This window comes from Colobus angolensis, unplaced genomic scaffold (genome assembly GCF_000951035.1).
Source record: "Colobus angolensis palliatus isolate OR3802 unplaced genomic scaffold, Cang.pa_1.0 Scaffold35, whole genome shotgun sequence".
Taxonomy (NCBI): Eukaryota; Metazoa; Chordata; class Mammalia; order Primates; family Cercopithecidae; genus Colobus; species Colobus angolensis.
In genome coordinates, this window is record NW_012116821.1 from 5,696,725 (window position 1) to 5,705,322 (window position 8,598).

The window sequence follows — 8,598 nt, forward strand, 5'->3', positions numbered from 1 at the left end:
AGAGCAAGACTCCGTCTCAAAAAAAAAAAAAAGAAAAAGAAATTATGAGGTACATGCAAGGATCAGCTAAGCATAAGGTACTGAGTACCTTGGACGATTCATACTGAGCTGAATAGGAAAGGATTCATAGAAATTGGTAAGGTGAAGAGAGGCGGGTCAGGGGAGCATCCCAGGCAGAGGAGTCTGAATAAGGGCATAGAGAAGAAAGTACAAGCACTTTATATTACTGGGACAAGGCAAGAAGTAGTAAAAGAAGAGGCAGGAGAAAGAGGACTGGATTATGGTGGATCTTAGTTGTCCTATTTAGAAGTGTGGATTTTTCCTGTGTCCAGTTTCCTGAGCTGGTCAGGTTTTTGTTAAAGATAGACCACTCAGACAGGGCTATGGAGAGTTGGTTTGAGGACTTAGGGATAGCAGCCTTATCAGGTGGTTGAAGTCAGCTGGTGGGGAAATAAAGAAGGCCTGAACTATGACAGAGGTGATCCAAATTGAGAGGAGGGGAGATAGTCGACAAAAATGTAGGATGTAAGTAGTCAGATCTGAGGATTGGTTAGATTTGAGGGAGAAAAGAGAGCATCAGTGCAAGTTCAGACTTCTGCTGTTGTTGACTTTGTGACTGAGAAAGGATTTACCAAAAAAAGAGGCAGTTTTGACAGGGAAAAGTAAAAATCTAGTTTGGACAAGTTGAGTTTGAGGTGACTGTGGTGATGGTCAACATGCAGTCAACATATCTCTAAGATATATGGAAGGTTAGAGACCTAGAGGTATAGATTTGGGGGCCATTAGCATATAGAGGATTTAATTTTATTTATTTATTTATTTATTTATTTATTTATTTATTTTGAGACAGAGTCTTGCTCTGTTGCCCAGGCTGGAGTGCAGTGACACAAACTCAGCTCAGCACAACCTCCGCCTCCTGGGTTCAAGCGATTCTCCTGCCTCAACCTCCCAAGTAGCTAGGACTACAGGCGCATGCCACCATGCCCGACTGACTTTTGTATTTTTAGTGGTGACAGGGTTTTACTATGTTGGCCAGGCTGGTCTCGAACTCCTGACTTCGTGATCCACCCACCTCGGCCTCCCAAAGTGCTGGGATTGCAGGCGTGAACCACCGCGTCCAGCCTATAGAGGATTTTTGAAACCCCAGAATAAAGTAAAATAATAACTTTTAAAAACCTTTATTCAAAGTGAGCTTGGCATGTTTTGAGGTCTTTATTCTAGTTTCCTTCAACTTCTTTTCTTTTTTCTTTCTTTCTTTCTTTTTTTTTTTTTCGAGACAGAGTTTTGCTCTTATTACCCAGGATGGAAAGCAGTGGCGTGATCTTGGCTCACTATAACCTACACCTCCCCGGTTAAAGCGATTCTCCTGCCTTAGCCTCCCGTGTGACTGAGATTACAGGCATGCACCACCACATACGGCTACTTTTTTGTATTTTTAATAGAGGCGGGATTTCTCCATGTTGGTCAGGCTGGTCTCAAACTCCTGACCTCAGGTGATCTGCCCGCCTTGGCCTCCCAAAGTTCTGGGATTACAGGCATGAGCCACTGCACGCAGCCATCTTCTTTTCAAATTGGGAATTTGCCTGTCAGAGGACACTCATACCTTACCCCATAGCTGGATGGATTATGAGTACAAACCATTGGCAATGTAGCTCATTCACTTAATTGTTTACTCATTCAGCAAATATGTATTAAACACAGTATGTACCTAGTTCTCGGCAGACATATAAAGTTGTGACAGAATGATTCTCCCTGCCCTCTAGGAAGTTGCAATCACAATGATCAGATTCTCTGTATTTTAAATCACCTACTGTCTAATCAGTGAAGTTGTTTTAAGGGGTAAGCAGTTATGATAAACTAATGCTAGTAGCCAATAACTGCTTAAGAAAAAAAGAAGAAACAGGCATAGATTTTACTCTTAGGTAGTTCTTTGCCCTATTTGTTACAGTGCAGAATCTTATTTGTTCAGGGTAAACTATGAAGAACAGTGTAAAGAAAGGAGCATGAACTGAGGGTTTTTTCCTGGGAATGTACGTTTGTATCAAATGTGAGGAAAGTTGTGTCACCACTAACAATATTTAAATAAAAGTATGGTTGTAGCCATTAATATCAAGCCTACAGTGTTCATTGTTTCAGAAACTAGTCCGATTGATATTCTGATTGTCTCTGTTCCTGTTACTCAGGATTGTAGACAATTGTGTTTGTCTTTTTCTCTCTTTATTGGTACTGATAAGAGGCATATTATGAGTTTCATATTTTTGTCCCAAATGTCCTGGGGAGAGAGAAAGCAAGTGTAGTAGAAAGATTGTATATCTTTAGGCTGTGCTACTCATAATGTGCCAATTAACTGAAATATATTTAACCCTGTGAAAAAATTGATTCTATAGAAGGAAAAAGCAAATCTGGAGTACATGTAAAGTATAATGAATATAAATTCAAGCATTAACTAAATTCTGCTAAAATGCAGACATTTCAGGAATAGCTTCTGAGTAATCATGTTACTTATCACATTATTTCCCAGACTTTTGCCTTTAAAATACAATTTAACTAAAATGAACCCTGGGCATTGGTTTATCTATCTGATTTTATTGCCGATAACTTAAATGCGAGGCATCCAACTCTTGCCATTTCTACTGTTTCTATGGTAACCAAAGTGTGCAAACCCAGCAGTATCACTTTCTTTCACAGCTGGCATTTTGTGTTCACAGTAAGAAGAGGAGTTTTAGTAAAGCATAGTCTGTGTTAATTGGGATGTAACTAGGTCAGAACAATTTTGGTATCCTTTCTTCATCCTTTTAGGTTTTTTATGTGGGTGAAGGTGTGTATGCATGAACTGTAGTTTTCTTTCTTTTTTTTAAAAAAACGTATACTTTCACTAAAATTAATCACTGTTCGTCTTTTGAAAATTAAGCATAACATCTGCAAACACAACTTAGTATAGAATCTTGAGGATTGGATGGGGTTGCCCTGAGACTTGACCCATAGCCTTGTATACCCTTGAATATTTCCATTAAGAAAGATGAAATGATGGATGTGAAAATTCTTTGAAAAATTAAACACACTGTGATGGTGATTATATTGTTCATTTGTATTTTAAAACATCAAGTTTCATATTTTGAAACATCATTCATATTTTGAAACATCAAGTATCTTGAGACCTTAGCATTTATTTACTTGTTCTAAAGGGAACAGGCAATCCCAGTAAAGAAATGCACATTTAAAAATGACTTCCCTCTGCAATTCCAGGTCTTCACTTGACTACAGGAGCCCTTCTCTGTGGTTACTGCCCAAGCTCTAGGTTCGGTTGTCAAACTACAAAAGAGCTCATAAGCTACTACTCCCCTAAATGATGTCACTGCCTCTGCCCTCACCTCAGACTTTACATGGAGAGTCCACACTTAGAGCTTCCATAGGCTTCAAGTATGTTAAATCAAAGGTATTCTCTACTAACTTCAATACTAGAAAAGAGATATTCCTCTTTCCTCTCTCTTTGTGTCTTCATTCCATTGTGTTACTCATATTCTGTTTCGACATAGAGTGACTGCAAGAACTTCTATCAAGAGATAGCTGAGTGATCTAAAACCACCTCCTGTACTACTTGCATTCAGCAGCTTATAATCTATGTTCATTTACATGAAGCAATTTTTGCTCTCAGATCTCACACTTCGTGGTGTTTTTATCTTACTATCTTTATTTTTAAAGGGTTTAAGCTCAAACTTAAAGAATGAAAAATAATAAAAAAATAAGATAGCTTATTTGATCATTTTACAATTAAAAAAATTGTTATGTCCCCCAGAGATCCCATTCTCACTAAGGCTTTCAAAAGTGTCCTCTAAAATCTGCCTTTACCTTTTCCCCATGTATTTGGATCTCATTTACTGTGTCTGACTTCTGTTAATGCACAGAAATTATTTTTTCGGAATCACTTATATGACCCAGTTGTCCATTCCAAAGGCCTCTTCTCAGCTTTCATTATGTTGCACCTGATGGCTACTTCTTCCTTTTTAGGTTCTCTTAGCTTCGAGAACCCTGTGCTGTCTAGGTTTTCTTACCTTTGTTTTCTTTTTTATCTTATTTATTTATTTTTTATGTTTTTGGTTTTCTTACCTTTGATGTTCCTTCACAGGATCTTTCTCTTTTTTTTCTTTATTTGTTTTTTGTTGTTGTTGTTGTCTGTTTGTTTTTTGGGACAGGATCTCGCTCTGTTGCCCAGGCTGGAGTGGAGTGGCGTGATCTCAGCTCACTGCAACCTCCACGTCCCAGGTTCAGGCAATTCTCCCTTCACAGAATCTTTCACTGACTCTTGTTCCTCTAACCTCCCTTTATTCTCCTTTGCTTCCTTCTTTTATTTATTTATTATTTCTTTCTTAGACTGAAGAAGCTAAGAAATGCTAAATAAACTAAAACTGTAGTTAAAAATCTTTCTGAGAAAACATCAACTCCAGATGATCTTAGAGACAGGTTCTCAAAATTTTCACCTGATTGTTTTGATATTATTCAAACATTGTCAAATAATAGAGAAAGGGGCAATGCTCCAAACATTCTAGAAAGCCAGTATAATCTTGATAGCAAAACCAGACAAAGTATGAAAAAGAAAAATTTCAGGCCAACCTCACCTGTGAGTATAGTTGTAAAAATATTAAACAAAATACTAGTAAACCAAATCCAGGAATACGCGTGTATTTTTTTTAGAGATAGGGGTTTTCGCCATGTTGCCCAGGCTGGTTTCAAACTCCTGAGCACAAGCGATCTGCCCTTCTCGGCCTCCCATAGTGCTGGGATTACAGACTTGTGCCATCGTGCCCGGCCTATTTTTATTATATGTTTTAAAATGCCATTTCTCTAATTATAAGCAATACCAAAATAGACAAAATCAAACATTGTAGAAATATTTAGTGTACTAGAAGTGATAATCTCTTCAAATCATCTGCCATCAGAAATTGGGCAGAAGGAAAGATAGATAGATAGATAGATAGATAGATAAATAGATAGATAGATGATAGACGGATAGATAGTACATCGATTTCAACTGTTTAAAAATTATGGGAAGACAAGATAATATAACAAGTGATGCTAATCCTTGTCATGTAAAACCCGAAGTCTCTCCAAGTTGTGTGATTCTGTATAACTGACAACCCCCTTCCCAACCCTTTGCCTGACCTCTCAATTTCTGGTCCTTACTCCTCTTCTCACATTGACCTCTTTGCTCTTTCTCTCATTAGCCAGTCTGCTAGCTCACCCAGGTTTTTCCTAACTGCTCTTAACACCATGACCTTGCCCTTGCCCTCCTGCAAACCTTGTAGCAGTAGCAATCCTCCCCAACTGCCAAAGCAAAGGCCAGAAGGTGCTCAAGAACCTGCCCAATTCTGGTACTAAAATGACTTGGATGAAAACAGAACCGTTTGAAACAGCAAGCAAGCCCTTCCTTGGGTTTCCTCTCTTTATAATTACCATCTCTGTATCACTCTATTTTTCCTGACCCCTCCTATTCTCCTTAGTCTTGTCTCCAGTTCACCAGGTATCCCCTCTTTTGCTTCGGACCTTGCAGCTTGCTCCTCACTCTGCGAGGACTGTCCTTCCCTTAGACACCCAGCTGACTCAGGTCTTATCCCAAATGTTACCTTCTCAAAGAGGCTTTCTCTGAAGAATCTAAAATAATGCTTAAATAATGCTGACAATTATACCCTCCCAACCCATTCCCAACAATGCCTGTCTCCATGCCTTGCTTTATTTTTTGTCTCTGTTATCTTCTTATTATATGATACATATACAAGAATATTTGGAATATTTATGGATGTTACAAAGCATAAAAATACAATAAACTGTTGCCTGTCACTTTACCCAGTAAGTGGAAGGTTACCAGTAGCAGGCTTATGTTTATGTTTCCCCCATTCTATCCTCCTGCCTCCTCCCAAGAGGTAACATACATCTTGGATTTTGAATCTATTACTCTCTTCTACTTAAAGAGCTATCACATTTTTATAAGTGTCTAAACAGTATATTCTTTAGCTTTGTCTGGTTTTAAGCTTTATGAAATGGCATCCTGTTCTGTATAGTCTTAAATCTTGCTTTTTTTTAACCCAACAAAATGCTTCTAAGATTTGAACATGTTTTTACAATTATTTGTAATTCAGTGATTTTTTTATTGCTATATTAAAATTCATTGTGTGACTCTACCAGAGTTTTTAAAAAAATTACAATCTGGCATTTTTAAAAATGACATTACTGATTCCAAGGCTATATACAGTTGTTCCTTTTGCAAGGTCATGCCAAATTGTTTTCCAAAGAAGTTGTACCAACAACTATTCTGCCACCAGCTATGTACTGGAATTCTGACTGACCTGCTTCCTATTCAGTATTCTAAATTTTGAACCCATCTAGTAGTATAAAGTGGTATCTCATTGTGATCTTAATTTATATTTCCCTCATTATTGATGAGGTTGAACATCTTTTTATATGTGTATTGGTTAAACCTGTCTGTGCTTTAGTTAAATGCCTGTTCAGACATTTTGCCCGTTTTTCTATTTTGTCGTTTTTCATATTGACTTGTAGGAGTTCTTTATTTTGCATATTGAATCTTTGTTGCTTATATGTGTTGTGTATATTTCTGCCAGTTTGTGCTTTGTCATTTATCTGCTTTATCTTTTGATAATTGGAAGTTATTTTAATATAGCCAAATTTATCAGTCTTTTCTTTTATGATTAGGGTTTTTGTTTTGTATCTTGTTTAAGAAATTCTTCCCTAACTTAGGATCAAAAACACGTTCTATATTTTTCTCCAAAAGTTTTAAAGTTTTGCTTTTCACATTTACCTTTTTAATCTGCCTAAAATTGATGTGTTTATGGTATGAAGTGAAGATTCATTTAATTGATTTTTTCCACATTTGGATAACTTGTACCAACACCATTTATTGAACAGATCCTCCTTTCTCTGCTGATCTCAGGTTTCCCTTCTCTTGGTATCATGATTCCGTTGAGGATCTCCGCTCTATCCCACTGATCAATTTGTTCCATAGGAACAAAATCCCTACTGGGATTTTGATTGAAATTACTATAAATGGAATTTACAGATAAGTATGGGGAGAATCGATTTTTTTTCTGTATTGAATCTTCTTATCTATATACATGGGTTAATTTATTCAAGATTTTTAAAATGTCATTTAAGATTAGGTTTCGGCCAGGCACGGAGGCCCACACATGTAATCACAGCACTTTGGGAGGCCAAGGGGATCACGAGGTTAGGAGTTCGAGACCAGCCTGACCAACATGGTGAAACCCCATCTCTACTAAAAATACAAAAATTAGCCAGGTGTGGTGGCATGCGCCTGTAATCCCAGCTACTCAGAAGGCTGAGGCAGGAGAATCGCTTGAACCTGGAAGGCAGAGGTTGCAGTCAGCCAAGATAACGCCACTGCACTCCAACCTGGGCGACAGCAAGACTCCGTCTCAAAAAAGAAGATAAGGTTTCATGGTGTTCTGCATACCAATCTTGTACATTCTTTGATATATTTATTCCTAGGCATTGTATGGTTTTTCTTGCTATAGAAGTGTTACCTTTGAAAAATTATATTCCCTAGCTCTTTTTTTCCTGGTATATAGAAATACAATTGACTCTTTCATTTTATTCAATTAGCCAGACAGCTTGCTAAGCTCTGTTACTATTGCCAACAATTTGTCTGTAAATACTTCGGTTTTCTATGTAGATAATTATAGCTTCTGCAAATAACAATACTTTTGTTTCTGCCCTTCAGTCTATATGCCTTTAATTATTGTTTTATAGTACCAGGTTTATATTACAATGTTGATTTTAGAAGTGGTGATAGTAGGCATTCTTGTATTATTTCTGATTTTAAAGGAAATGCTTCTAATGTTTCCTTCTTAATTTTTTGGTGTGTGCCTGTTGTCAGGTTAAGGTAGATTTTTTCTAGCCTAACTTGCTGAAAATTTATCATGAATGGGTGTTAAATTCTATCACCTGGTTTTTTTCCCCAAGCATCTATCGAGATGATTTTATCATTTTCTTCTTTAGTCTGTTCATATGGTGATAAACTTACATAGATTTTCTCATATTAAGCCATTTGGATGGATTTGGTTTACTAATATTTTGTTAAATATTTTTACAACTATATGCATGAGTAAGGTTGGCCTGAAGTTTTTCTTTTTCATTCTTTGGTTTTGCTACCAACATTATATTGACCTTCTAGAATATGTTTGGAGCATTTCATCTTTTTCTGTTATGTGACAGTGTTTGAATCACATTGAAACAATACGTTTGTTGAAAATTTTCAGAACTCGCCTTTAAAATCATCTGTGGTCGGTGTTTTCTCAGAAAGATTTTTAACTACAGTTTTAGTTTATTTAGCATTTCTTAGTTTCTTCAGTTTTTGTAATTCATTGTGAATCAATTTGTAAGTTACATTTTTGACTTTATTTACATTTTCAAATTAATAAAGTTATTCATGGGATTTTTTAAATTTTTCTATTCTCTACTGGATCTAATGTAGTTTATTTGCACTTTTTCTCGTCTTGCTCCAGTTGTCCCAAAGGCTTCATAATTCTCTCTGGTTCATGGATTTCTACCTTTTATCTTCCCCGCCCC

General features: G+C 36.8%; 1 protein-coding gene across 5 annotated transcripts in view; it reads left to right on the forward strand.

Moving 5' to 3' along the window:
• CDK19 (cyclin-dependent kinase 19) overlaps positions 1–8,598 on the forward strand; it is a 225,971-nt gene that overhangs the window by 177,785 nt on the left and 39,588 nt on the right. The gene's annotated exons all lie outside the window — the stretch shown is intronic.